This window comes from Xenopus tropicalis, chromosome 4, assembly GCF_000004195.4.
Source record: "Xenopus tropicalis strain Nigerian chromosome 4, UCB_Xtro_10.0, whole genome shotgun sequence".
NCBI lineage: Eukaryota > Metazoa > Chordata > Amphibia > Anura > Pipidae > Xenopus > Xenopus tropicalis.
Window position 1 is genome coordinate 27,633,655 of NC_030680.2, and position 15,150 is coordinate 27,648,804.

General features: G+C 39.4%; 1 long non-coding RNA gene across 1 annotated transcript; it reads right to left on the minus strand.

The window, feature by feature from the left end:
* Nucleotides 1-11,921: 11,921 nt before the first annotated feature.
* LOC105947262 lies at nt 11,922-14,441 on the minus strand. The gene is made up of 3 exons (XR_004222296.1): nt 14,399-14,441; nt 13,428-13,551; nt 11,922-12,090 (listed from the first exon to the last, which is right to left on the minus strand). It is a non-coding gene; the product is annotated as an uncharacterized LOC105947262 (long non-coding RNA).
* Between the last annotated feature and the right edge of the window lie 709 nt (nt 14,442-15,150).

The following is a 15,150-nucleotide window of genomic DNA, read 5'->3' on the forward strand; positions in this document are numbered from 1 at the left end:
GTTCTGACTGCCCATGCAGCTGTCCTTCTCTGCAAGTCGCTTGACACCACTCACAGCTGTCCTTTAGCGTCCTCCTCCTCCACCGTACAAACTAGGGTGCAAATCCTACTGGTTTGAGGCATGGATCTCAGAGGGTTACTGCATGCTGGAAGACTTGTTCTGACTGCCCATGCAGCTGTCCTTCTCTGCAAGTCGCTTGACACCACTCACAGCTGTCCTTAAGCGTCCTCTTCCACCACCGTACAAACTAGGGTGCAAATCCTACTGGTTTGAGGCATGGATCTCAGAGGGTTACTGCACGCCGGAAGACTTGTTCTGACTCCCCATGCAGCTGACCTTCTCTGCACGCCGCATGACTCCACACACAGCTGTCCTTTAGCGTCCTCCTTTTTGAACAGGTAAATCCTGAGTTTTTCTGGCCTCTGTGCTTCAGTGGCTGCGACAAAAAAAACATAATTTTTCAGGAATGTACACATGCCTGATTTTTCAGGGTTCTGCAACAGCGGCAAAATTGTATCTTTTATGGTCACCACAGGTGATCAATAAAGTAGTCCAAAACTGGGCCCGCACTGCAGAATCAGTGTTTTTTGGTTCACTTCACTGACATTGAATTGCCTCTGCCTGACCGTGCACGTGCACACAAGCACGGTGACTGCTAAACACACCACTACAGAAATATTCCCACCGACAGGACAAACATCCTGGAGGTGACAAGCAACTAGTAAAAAGTATTATTCGCTCACTTGACAGTATCATTAAAGCTTTTTGCATTTTTTTCGTTGCAGTAAACGCGGCGTTTTGTCTTTGCGTGTGAACCGGCCCTAACCTTTACACGACTTGATTGGCATGTAGACGCCGGACGTTTTAAAGCAGTTTATTGCACAAGTTTAGGAATGTAGTGTGATTTGTGCCCTTTACAGCACAAAATGCAACGCTGTGTCAAAAACTTATTTTTCAGAGACATTTTTGCCCTTGATCCCCCTCCAGCATGTCACTGTCCAGGTCGTGGCACCCTTTAAACAACTTTAAAATCAGTTTTCTGGCCAGAAATGGCTTTTCTAGGTTTTAAAGTTCGCCTTCCCATTGAAGTCTATGGGGTTCGCAAAGTTCGCGAACGTTCGCACTTTTTGGCGGAAGTTCGCGAACGGGTTCGCGAACTTTTTTTGCGAGGTTCGCTACATCTCTACTAGGCTTATGTGTTTACACACACATATTCAGTAGACATGCATGGACACACATGCTCAGTAACGCTTTATGAAGGGGGCAAAAAATAAAATTTAAAAAAAGTGTAAATAACAAACTGGCATGGAATTGGTACATATGCAATAGACACAAATATATTGATGTGTAATTTAACTAGAAAGGCACTAACAGAAGCTGTGGAGTGCATGGACATTGAAAAGGAGACAGAGCAGAGTATCAAAGAGATACTAACCCACACAGTACCTGTCATGGAATGCTGGGGTCACAGTGTGTATGTCATTAAATGCTGGGAGCCGCACTGTACCTGTTATGAATTGCTGTCAAGTATAATGCACTGGGAGAAGCTGAAGCTGCCACCACCACCCACATCATTGCCGAATGGGCTATTAGGTCCGTGCAGCTGTGTGCTCATGTGCCAGTGCCCATTCCTACATATTAAGAAAGGCAGAAGAGCATTGATGCCTTTTAAAAGACATTTGAAATAGTGTGCTAGGTCCACATTTTGGTCTTGTCTAATGGGAAAAGATTTGACAAGCTTTACTGTTCCATTATGCCATCAGTGGGTTAAAAGGATTAAGGCTGAAACAATAGAGGATTTAATAAAATTATGTCTGAATTAGAAATGTATGGAGTGGTACCTCCCGGGAGTTCAAAAGTGGGTTATGGACTATGCGCCACAGACATGAGAAGAAGTTACCCAGTTGGTAGAAAAGTATACAGTAATGAGGATACATATATATATACATTGGCTACAAAATGGGCAACAGCTTGAGAGACCTGCTTGTTAAGACAGACTTTAAGAATTCTGTGGGTAAACAGAAGGACTGGCTCTCTTCATATAAAAAGCTCAGGTGTTACAAATGCCCGGACTGCATCACCTGCAGATGCCTACTAAGTGGCCCGGACTTCCCACACCCACATACGGGGAAAAGGTACAAAATTCTCCATAGACTTGGCTGTTTGTCCACCTTTGTTGTATATATTATTACTTGCCCATGTGGCCTATATTACGTTGGTAAAACGGTGACCACGCTGAGAGAACGCATTGGGAACCATTGCTCTGCTATCAGCAGAGCCTTGAAAGAAGGTGAGTCTAATCAACCAGTAGCCAGACATTTCCTGAACATGCGACACTCCTTGCCTACATTCAAATGTATGGCCATCGACCATCAGCCTCCCCTGACTAGGGGAGGCAACAGGGACCTGGCACTGTTGAGGAGGGAATCCCGCTGGATACACAAATTGGACTGTGTGGCCCCACGGGGTCTTAATGAGACATTACCCTTGGGGTGTTTTATCTAACATTCTGGAAGTTTTCTTGTCTCATTCCGGTGTCTTAAGTTCTATTCCTACCTATTCATGCTTATCTGCTTACTATTTTTGTTATGGTAACATTATGGTTGAATACTGCTTTGGTTACTATGTATCATTCTCCTAGCAACATTGTTGCAATATCTTCTGCTGGGGCAGGTTACAGCGTTTGGTATACGTACGACCTCTTGTGGTAACTTTGGTTATTTCCACTTTTCCCTGAAAGATGTTGACGTGGGTAGCAGGCGTACCCAGGCCCCTTCCCTGCACTATTATGTACTGCCCCGCGTAGGGCACACTCACCCCCTATGTTTGGATCGGGTGTCTGCACTATTGGGGACATTTTGTGGCTTCTCTCCCCCCCCCGTGGATAAGCCCTGCGTAGGGTTGATCGGCACCCGGACACTGTGGTTGCGAACCCCATATGTGAGTAGTGCAGCAAGCACTGTTTTGTCTATTGGTGCTCCAGCACATAGTGCTGACTGTAGCTCTGGCGCACCTCTCCCTAAAATGGGTGCACATTTTACCTTGTGGCCCTCTACAGTGACTCCAGGTGCACCCCTTCGGTGGCCTGAGTATTCACTGTGACACAGGGCTCTTTAACAAACATTGCTGCCTTGCTCCCCACAAGCGCTCCACAAGCTTTAAATGGTATCAGTAAATGCCATCCCCCCCACCGTCCAGACCATTCTGCCAGACATGGAAAAAATAACTCAGCATTGACCTACCTGATAAAGCATGGATCAGATTCTTCAGCACCATGCATAAAACCTCCAGGGCATCTAGAACAAATGAAGCTACATACAAACTGGTCACAAGGTGGCATTACACACCAGTAAAATTAAAGAAAATGTATCCTAACACTTAGGATACATTTACTCATACGGGTACTCATACTCACATCTGGCTCAAGTGCCCAGGACTGCAACAATACTGGTCTGATGTTCTACGCGCTATAAATCAAGTCACAGATTTCAATTTTACTATCGATGAACCCGCCCCAATTTTACTTAACATATACCCAGGTAAAAATGTCACTGTATCAGACCCCCTCACTCTCCACCTATTGCAATCAGCTAAATCTCTTATATCCAGAAAATGGAAAACCACAGAAAACCCCACTTTCACAGAATGGTTAAACAATACAAACGACATCAGGCAATTGGAAGAAATTACATATATGATTCACAACAAAAGCTTGTATTACTGGAATATTTGGACACCCTGGTTAAATTACATAAAAAATAAAAAAAAAAAATATATAAAAATAATCTTAATCCCAACATCTGCCATTCAGGTTAGCACCCTCACAGGTTAAATATTGTTTATATGTTACCTAACTCACTAGTTAATACCTAAAAATGACTTGTTACTTATGTTACTTATGAAAAAATTGTGTAAACACAATGCTCCCCTCCCCTTACCCAAATCACTTCCTTTCTGTATCCCTTCCCCATACAATTAAACTGAAAAATAAAGAATTGAAAAAAATAAATAAATAAATGGTATCAGAACTGAGATTAACTGGCCCCTGCATTGTTCACACTTCAGATTTAGGCTTTAAAACCCTGTATTGTTCAAACATGTAATCCTCTGTACTGTGCTTTTAATCTTTGCATTGCTCATCCCCTGCCTTGTTTAAACCTTAGGCTCAAAATGTAAGTCTCCACATTGTCCTACTGTTCACACCTCAGACTGTAGGAGCAGTGCCAGCATTGTGTCACTGTTTGTACTGCCTGCCCTATGCTGCTTCTGTATATGACACATGCAGGCATCATAGGGCAGGCAGATTATGGCACACACAGAGAGTGCAGAGATGTACAACTAAACTGGTTAAGGGGATGGAAGATTTAAACTATGAGGTTAGACTGTTGAGGTTGGGGTTGTTTTCTCTGGAAAAGAGGCACTTGCAAGGGGACATGATTACTCTGTACAAGTACATTAGAGGGGATTATAGGCAGATGGGGGATGTTCTTTTTTCCCATAAAAACAATCAATGCACCAGAGGCCCCCCTTTAGATTAGAGGAACGGAGCTTCCATTTGAAGCAGCGTAGGTGGTTTTACACGGTGAGGGCAGTGAGGTTGTGGAATGCCCTTCCTAGAGATGTGGTAATGGCAGATTCTGTTAATTCCTTTAAGAGGGGCCTGGATGAGTTCTTGAACAATCAGAATATCCAAGGCTATTGTGATACTAATATCTATAGTTAGTATTAGTGGTTGTATATATAGTTTATATATGTAAGTGTATAGATTAGTAGGTGTGGGTTGTGTGTGCTGGGTTTACTTGGATGGGTTGAACTTGATGGACTCTGGTCTTTTTTCAACCCTATGTAATTATGTAACTATGTAACACACAGGCAGAGTAGGGCAGGCAGAATATGGAGCACATAGGCAGCATAGGACAGGGAGAGTATGGCACACACAGGCAGCATAGGGCAGGCAGAATATGGCACACACATACAGCATAGGGCAGGCAGAGCATGGTACACACAGGCAGCATAGGGCAGGCAGAGTATGGCACACACAGGCAGGGTAGGGCAGGCAGAGTATGGCAAACACAGGCATGGTAGGGCAGAGAGAGTATGGCACACACAGACAGCATAAAGCAGGCAGAGTATGGCACACACAGACAGCATAAAACAGGCAGAGTATGGCACACATAGAAGAGTAGGGTAGGCAGAGTTTGGCACACAGACATCATAGGGCAGGCAGAGTATGGCACACACAGGCAGGGTAAGGCAGGCAGGGTGAGGCACACACAGGCAGTACTCTGCTTGCCCTATGCTGCCTGTTTGAGGTGAACCTGGCAGAGGTTTATTCTGGTAGTTTGTTAGCAGTTGGAAATAGTCATTATATGGTCCCTAAGGTGTGTATTTATTTGCTGGGTGTTGCTATGCGTTCCACAGTGGAGGAGGAGAAATATGGATTTAAGGGTGTATTTCAATATGACATAATATAATTCTTTCACATATGAATGAAGGGTGATATCCCTACAGTGAGCACCAATCATTTAGGTTTTTGCTGCGCTACCACCATTAGTGTGGGTGTGGGCTTAAAAGCTCTTGTGATAACAAAGGTGTCATGTCTCCAGCATAAGCTTCCATCATCTCATCATTTATTGTTGCTTAGTAGCAGTGAACTCCCTCTGCTCTCTGTTAGCTGCATATGCAGAGAACCATTTTCTGTGTAGCCTCTGAACCTTTGGAACCACCATACTCCTGACATGTGATGTATTACAGTGGGACTCCATTTTGTAGCCCATGTTGTGGAAGAAGCACACTACATCCACCCTCTCCCCCTTGGTAGCATCGCTGGTAAGCATAATGGACATAAAACCTGTACTGAGCAACAAATAAAGCTGCTAGTACCTCAGAGACACTGGCATATAATTTGATCCAACGCTGATGTGTTTATGTTGCAGCTGTTTTTCTGTGTTGTTATATTTTGCCATATACTCATTGTGTTTTATTCTATTTGTTACAGTTTCACCTCATTTTCCACAATCACCCAGTTACATTCAACAGATTTAACCAATGGTCTCTTTATTGGAGTGTGGGAAGGTTTAACTGTATGTAGACCTACACACTACCTCAGGGTAACACGTGGTGAGGACAGAACAGTGAAACAGCGACTATCCAGTGGGTAGAGAAGTTCAGAAGCTGCATGGCAGGCTATAAAACAAGTGCAGCAAGAAAGCAGCTACATAAGTGTAGTATACACCCACTAAACTGCGATAGGATATAGTGAATACACTGAGGCCTGCTACCTTGTTAACACAGCTACCTGCATTCAACTATACAGCTGTCCCTGCAAGGGCAAATGTCGCCATTTTTATGCTGCCGATTGTTACAATTAGCGCATGCGATAAATAGCCTGCATGCGGAAAATACCGCGCACGCTATTTATCGCATTGAAATACCGCGCGTAAAAATGCGCGAGTATGCTTATAGTGAATCGTGCGATAAATCGACCAAAATTTAGACACGGTAAAAATTTTAGCGCACAATGAAAATAGCGCACGTTTTATCGCCCTTTAGTGAATCAGGCCCAGATTCTCTTTCAGCATGAGAATCAGATCAACGCGCTACCCAGGTGCCAGACCAAGATTGCTACATGACTCAACAAGTCAGCAGCAAGTCTCAAGTCCACCAAAGAGACAAAACTGAGCAAATTGATGTCAATTACTGCAACACCTACATCAACCAAGCACCTTAATCTATGGGTAACCCTCCAGCTGCCTCCCCTGCTATGTTAAAATGGTATGTCACAAATCAGCCAAAAGGAGAGTCTCCAGACAGATATGATTACACAACACCTTCTCACTATTACACTGGTCCACCTGCCTACCCTGGTGCCAACCAGGCTACAATGGACTTTGCAGTTCTTTGCAGTACGTGAGCTAGTCACCAAAGGACTTGTAAAGTTTAATGACTGCCCAGAAGGCTTCAAAGACATACTAGAGAAAAACATGCAAATAGAAAACGCTGGGCTGTCAAATTCACTTGCATGACCATCAGAGCTGTCAATATCGAGGTCGTTGAATCAATGGACACTTCAGGTTTCCTTGCTTTATTGCAATACAAGGTTTTGTGAAACATTCGCTCTGACAGAGGCACTAACTTTGTTGGGGCAGCCAAAGAACTGCAAATCTCATAAAACATTAATGCAAATGATATATAGAGATATCTAGCTGATCAGGATTGCACCTGGACTTTCAACCCACCTCACTCTTCTCATATGGGAGGTGCCTGGGAAAGGATGATTGGCATAGCCAGGAGAATTCTCAACTCCATCTTCTTGCAAGTAGGAACTGCAAAGCTCACCCATGAGTCTCTGACTCCTGTCTCAAATGACCCAGAAGATCCTTTCTTTCTTATGCCTGCCACTCTGCTTACTCAAAAAACTGTGACAGTGAGTGCTCCTTCATAAGAATTTACAAAGACTTGTACAAGCATCAGTGGAGACAAGAAAGTGTCTTGCAAACACCTTTTGGGACAGATGGAGAAAGCACATTTCTACTTTGCAGCCATAGAACAAATGGCTAACTGCCAAACCCAATCTTAAGCCTGGTGGCATTGTGCTTGTGAAAGACTGCCAGTCACAAAGAAATTAATGGCCTTTAGGTCTTGTTGCCAAAACATTTCCTAGAGAGGACGAAAGGGTCCACAAAGTTGAGGTCAAAATCTCCAAACAAGGAGAAATGAAATTATTCATCAGACCAGTATCTGAACTGACTGTTGCTATCTCCTGAGGAATGAAGTGGTGGCATCTATACCAGATGGGGAGTGTCATGTCTCCAAGATAGCTTCCATCATCTTGTTGTTTATTTTTGCTCATTAGAAGTGAACTCCCTCCGCTGGCTGTTTGCTGTATATGCAGTGAAACATTTTCTGTGGGGCCTCTGACCCTATGAAACCACCATACTCCTGACATGTGACCTATTACAGTGCATTGTGGGAGTCTAGACTCCATTTTGTAGCCCATGCTGTGGAAGAAGCACACCACATCTATCTTCTCCCCCATGGTAGCATCATGTAAGCATTATGGACATAAAACCTGCACTGAACTACCATTAAAGCTGCCAGCACCTCAGAGACACTGCTGTATATAATTTCTGCCAGTATTTGTATCCATGTTGCAGTTGTTTTATCAATGTAGTTGTTTCTGTGTTTTATTGCAACCCACTAATTGAATTTTATTCTATGTTTCAGTTTTACCTCTATTTCCACAATCACCCAATATAAAAAAACATTTAACTTTTGGTCTCTTTTATTGGAGTGTGGGAAGGTTTAGCTGTATGTCAAGCTACACACTACTTCAGGGTAACATGGGTGAGGACAGAACAGTCAATATTACAATTAATGATCATCTAGCAACCCTTTAAGATTACACTATTCAGACCTTCTCAGTGCAATATATTCTATTTCTTGCAATATTAACTAATTTATTTAGCTTGAAATTGCTTAATTAAGTTGAGCTATATGCAGTTCATTTCACCAGGTACTACTTGTTTTGTAATCACTTGCCACTTATTACCTTTCATGGCATTGGTAGGAAAATATACATTTCTGTTTTTTTATGACAGTGTATTGGCAAGTTATGTATAAAAATGGGACGATTGGTTTGTTTTGGAAAACATGCAGATTATGGATCCTACATATGTTAGGTTACCCTTAATAGAATAATGTAGCATAGTATAGCAGCTAAGACAGCCAGAGACTGCATCTAAGGTAAAGCTAATGCATAGTTGGTGGCAACCCTAACTGCACTATTATTACCATTAAGAGCTGCTGTAGATCTAGACAGGGCCACAAATAAGTTTTAAGTTGTTTTCTAACACCCATAATCTCTTTAACCATATTAATTTTTCTCTAGTTTTTTTAATGTTTTTTCTTTCTCTTTGTATTATTGTAACACATGAAGTGTTTACTGTTGTAATACATGATATTTTGGCAACAAACATAGTATTCACAAAAGTTTTTGTTTTTGTTTATCTTGCAGGGTGAATGTTCCTTATAATATTTCATGGTTTGCTTCTATTACACAAGGGACTATAACAATGGATTTATAGGAATTTTAAGGATAAGTAAACCTTAAAAAAATTGAAAAATTGCTCAGGGTGCTTTTTTAAGCCCTTTTGCAATTTACATTATTTGTTTTTCTGTAAAGTTTTTATGAACTTACAATATAATGAATTTTGTAACACTAGCACCACCTGCTGGTTAGTTCTGTAACAGTACAGTCAAAGAGATATGCCTTTAGATGAAAACAAAGAAGCATTCTTAAATGCCATTCAAATCTGCTCTCTGCTCTCCTTGGCAATTGTTCTCCTTCTGACAGCAGGAGATATCTTGCCAAATCCATGCCCCCATCCAATCTCTGTTCCTACATGCACCCTGTCTCTGCTTTAAGATCTCTCTCTGCACACCTGCCAAAAGGCTGTGACACAGACAACCTCATTAATATTCCAGTCATCCCTGCCACTCCTGCACCTATATCATGTTATATAAAACATGGATTTAGTGGTCTTTGGCTCATCCACACCCCCAGAACAGAGGGAGGAGTTGGTATTTTACTATCTTATTCCAGTCTATTGACCAAATAACTTCCCTTACTTTTCATTCTTTTAAATTAGAAGTTGCATTTGACTTTGCCCTCTCATGCATTTCAACAGTCACTAAATCATAAAAATGAGTAACGCACCAGAGGCCTCCCCTTTAGATTAGAGGAATGGAGCTTCCATTTGAAGCAGTGTAGGTGGCTTTTCACAGTGAGGGCAGTGAGGCTGGGGAATGCCCTTCCTAGAAATGTTGTGATGGCAGATTCTGTTAATGCCTTTAAGTGGAGCCTGGATGAGTTCTTGAACAAGCATAGTATGAAAGGCTATTGTGATACGAATATCTACAGTTAGTATTAATGTTTGTATATATAGTTTATGAATGTGAGTGTATAGATTGGTAAGTATGATAGAGCTGGTATCAAAGTATCATTGGATACAGGGTTTTAACACTTTTTTATGCATATCTTACATGCTGGCAGAAGAAGGTTTTAACTGTCAAGAACATATCTGTTATATTCTTTGCCGGATAGAGTTTCTCTATGACAACTCTATGGCAGCTCAATACAACCCCCTGTGTCAGCCCCACACTTTCTGCTGTGCAAGACTTATGATAAGTAACCTCATTGGTCTAGTAGCCCTCTTGCTATAAAAATGGTATCCCCCTTCTTTACACATTTACACACAACACGCATATTACTAAACACAGAAAGAAATCGCCAGTGCTCGGTCTAACCCACGCTGTAGCATTGACCAGCTGCTAGAAACACTCTTGTGCCAGCACTCGGTCTAACCCTCATTCTGGAGTTGACCAGCTGCTAGAAACGATAAAAAGCCATTATTTATACACAAAGAGAAAGAAAGATTGCCAGCGCTTAATTTGCCTTTAAAGATAATTTTTACAAAAAATGAGGTGTTAGTACCACACTTTGGCCAAAATATGTAAGCTCACGTGCCACGTCAAGGCCCCTTATTGTACATGAGTCCTACACTGCCTATTAACATTGAGTAGGCAGTGCAATGAGGGGCCTTGACGTGGCACGGGAGCTTACATATTTTGGCCAAAGTGTGGTACTAATACCTCATTTTTTTTGTAAAAATTACACATATTACTAAAGTTTACTATATTACTAAACTGGGTTTTTTTAATATAATTTTAATTGATTTTGAGATTTTATTATATTTATAACTGAATTTATTTTATTTTTCATTACTTGTTTTCCAGTAATGAACAGTTTGGTAACTTGGTGTAACAACCCATATTTACCTATTTGTCAGAATGTGTACAATTAGGGGGCCTTACACAAAACACTCATGCAGGGTACTCTTTTGCAAAAGCTGAATTGCAGCTGAGAAAATTCATATCTCAACTATTTGCATTTTAAGGTCACTAAATGCCACATACAATATGAACTTTTCAGTAGATCCCTGGTGTTTAAATTCAGGATGTTTGGCAGAATGTTTCTTTTTTAAATATATATATTTTTTAAGGGTCCATATACTCTTTGGACTCTTACGACACATAAAATACACAAAGTGTGCTTAGTATGCTTCAGTGTACAACATCTAAAATGGTAATCATGAAAATTTGTATGCTTATATTTCATTTTGGGGCCTCTACATGACATATACTTGGGTAAACCTATGTACATTGGGCATCATACTGCTCAGTAGGCCGCTGGTATTCATTTTTAGGTTGTTTGATCTTGCTACCAAATTATTTGCAGGAGATAAGATGCTGCAAAAGGGAAACTTTCAGGCAATCAATTTGTAAAAATTATTTTAGGAAAGCGCTTCATTTTTAGTATAAAAACATTTTTACCCATTTTGGATTCTGGAGAATATCTACTTTACAAAAATAAAAGTTTTCAGGGTTTAGATTTTTTTTTATTTTACCCCACATAATACAGGCAGTGTGTCTTTGAATTAGTTAAAATGAAAGCCATGAAATTACTACGTGCAAGGTATAATTTGGAATCGCTACATGCACTATGTGTATACACATTTACATCTTTTTGCCAGGTACAAGTTCTCATGTGGAAAATTCATCAAATTTTTCTCACATTAGCAAACTTATGATTTTATTAAATACGAGATGTGTTGTGAATATACACCTGACAAATTGAAGTGAACTTAGGTGGAGTTAGAAAAGAAGAAAACCAGTAAAACAAGAAGCATATGAATCTTTGCATTGCATCAGAAAGTACTTTATTTTAGGAGGTAAAGGTATAAATCATACAAATTAACAATAAATTTAATTGACAGTAAAGTGATTAAAATATTAAATAATTGTATTTTTCTCTATTTAATTAAAATACCTCCTTAAAGATTTAAATGTTACGACTAGACGTTTCTATCTGGACATTTGGTGCCAGCACACTTGCACTCCAGCACATCAATGTACTCATGATCAATTAATGTTCCATCGGGGCACTGCAGCTTGACTTTACTTCTTGTAGTCTGAACCTCTTGGCAGCAAGAACATGTATGGGACATAGTATGTTCTACAGCAGAGTACCTAAGTAAAGGAAATACAATAAAGTTAAATTTAAATTGTCTTTCACAGAAGTGTTTTTTCTTCAACTTACAATTTGTCATGTTTTGTTTGTAAACAGATATTTGCAAGACTACATAAAAGTAGTGTACATAAAAGAATGTCTTCTGTGTCTATTAAATTAGGCTCATCCACTTAGGGGGTTCCGCAATTAATGGTCTTGAGTTTGTTACTTGTTTAGTAAGCCTTAGCAACCAATCAGCTGTTTACTGCTCAGCTGCTTGAAAACAAACATCTGAATAGTTGCTATGGGTTATAGCAATAAAGTCTGCTTGCAAAAAAGTATATTTCTAGACAAATGACTCAGCATATTACCTAATTAAGGGTCTAATATACCCCCACATTTTTCAGCAGAATTGTAATCAAATAATTCCTATTCTTGCATATCCATTCTTTGCATCAGTCTGTACAGGGTTTAAGAAAACCCAGAGAACTACCTTATGAAGAATGTTTTCTATATCCCTTTTGGGCCACTTACACAAACCTCCTACACTATCATCGGGATAAGCCCACTTTTGGTTTTATGTAATAAAATTATAAACACAATATTAGCCTCATAAAAGGGTCATATATAGCAGTGAGTGATACTTAGTGAATAGGTACCAGAATCCTCTATTAATAATAATAATAATAATAATAATAATAATACTCTTATCAGACTTATCAGACTTTTTAACATCTGTAGAGGAATATTCACTAACACAGAAATCTGTACATGAACTGATATCCAGAATTATTCTAATTTTCAGAGCAGACAATGAATTGTTCAGAATTTTTAATTATATATTAAATAGAATTATAAATGTAAAAAATCTGTTGGTATTTTTTCTTGCCAGGGTTTGCATTTAATACAATTAGGGAAAACCATTATTTAAAACTTAGACAAGGGAATATTTATCAAGACTAGATATAAGAACCCCTGTTCTTTGTTTAGTATGGGAAGTTATAAATATAACCTCATATCCAGAAAGTTCTGAATTACAGAAAGGCTATCTCCCATAGAGTCAATTATAAGCAAATAAATCTAATTTTTAATGACTTCCTTTTTCTCTGGAATAATAAAACAGTACCTTGTAATTGATTCCAACTAAGATATAATTGATCCTTATTGGAGGCAAAACAATCCTTTTGGGTTTATTAAATATATAGATGACTTTAGCAGACTTAAGTTATGGAGATCCAAATTACAGAAAGATACCTTATCCAGAAAACCCCAGGTCCCGAGAATTCTGGATAACAGGTTCCATACCTCTATAATCATATATTATATTCAGTTTATGTAACTATTATTTTCATCTTACCTTGAAACTTTTCCGCAGGCTCCTTCACAGCGAGACATTTTGATCCTGCTCACAGATCTGCACCCTTGGTAGGACAAGTAATCATCAAATGCCTGTACCTTGCAGGAGTCCTTCTTTTGGATACCTGTAGTGGAGTTACATTACAGTCATTTAAAGCAAGCAGGCAGGCGCAATTTTGTGGACACTGCTATTAAGACAAGCTTTGTATCACCCCAAAATCTTGTTTATGTGCCAGACTGGGGGACCAGATGCCAAGGCCCTTGCACTGGCTGCACAGTTAGATGATGAGGAGAGAGGGGAAAAGTGAGATGTGCAGTGACATCTAGGTAGTGCTGAATGGAAAGCTAAAGTTATTGTCTGCCCCGCCTCTATGCCTAAGGCATAGGGGCGGGGCAGGCAATATATGATTGAAAGCTGTGATTTTTAAATGCCTTTATAATGGGTTTGGATGTGGTAATATAAAAATGAATTTCAGTTTCATGTTTAATTTGAAAGGGACTTTTATTATACAGCTTTTTTTGTCTGGGTGACAGGTCCACTTTAAAGAAGGGCCATTTTATTACATCCAACATGGATGGTTCATGATTTTTTAAAAATACATTTCTGATTTAGTCCATAAAGAATGCCATATCATTATTTATTTTTACTTTGTAATGTGATGCTTTTTTCTGGCTTGTTATCATAAACAAGATTTGTTTCATTAAAATGACATCCAATAAAGGAACTCTGCTGTCAACTCAGTCACACAGGGGCAATTAGATGGGTGGCATAATATGGTTTATAATTTTCAAATATTATTTTATGAGCTCCTAAAGAAACATTTTGTGAAGTTATTCTTTCATAAATTGTTTAAAAACTAAAAAGGAAAACAAACTGTTTTTTTAATAAAATTATTGTATCATGGATGGTGAATCAATGAAAAGGCATGGAAACACACATAATCACATTTTTTAAATTTATAAAGCACTTACATGTTTTACAGCATCCATTAGGTAAGAGTTGAATGCTTCCCTGGTATTGGGGGAAAAATGTAGTGTATATTAAAAATAACATTCATGATATGCAATATATTTGTACAATTATGGATTATAAGCAAGATTTACAGTTGCAGCATTTAGCCTAAAGATCACCAAAGGCACAAACCATAAAGAGTAAGAGCCAGACAAAAACAGGGATTGTTAATACTAATGCAGCCTCTGTTTACAAATGTGTCTCATAATATTTTTTTCAAGACTATGGTACTTAACCTACGTTAACCAACCATAGAAACCACAAAGAACCATTGTACTATTGATCCATATATTGTATCAATGTTGCCAGGCCATTGTAGGCAGCAAACAGCAGCACAGGTCATTCATCTTAAGGGACAGAATGTTAAGTAAATTATGTTTTGACCACTGCTTTGAACTGAAGTTAGCTTTAATAAATTACTGAGGTGTGAAGAAATTGAAAAAAATTACAGTGTGCCTTTTTGGCCTATGTTGTTTAGGTACAGAGACTGCAAGAAAGAGGAGAAGGACTAAAATAGTGATCAGCTAGCGCTTTACCTGGCACTAAAGGGTTAAGCAAGAATGTTCCATAATAAACAAGTAGGGAATTGTAACTTGCCATACTGGGTAAAGAATTTTGCTTAATAAAGGCTAAGCACTGTCCAATATAGGACTGCTATCTGCCCTATACAAAATATGCATTTGTATGTAGCCTTCTATAACCAACTACATAT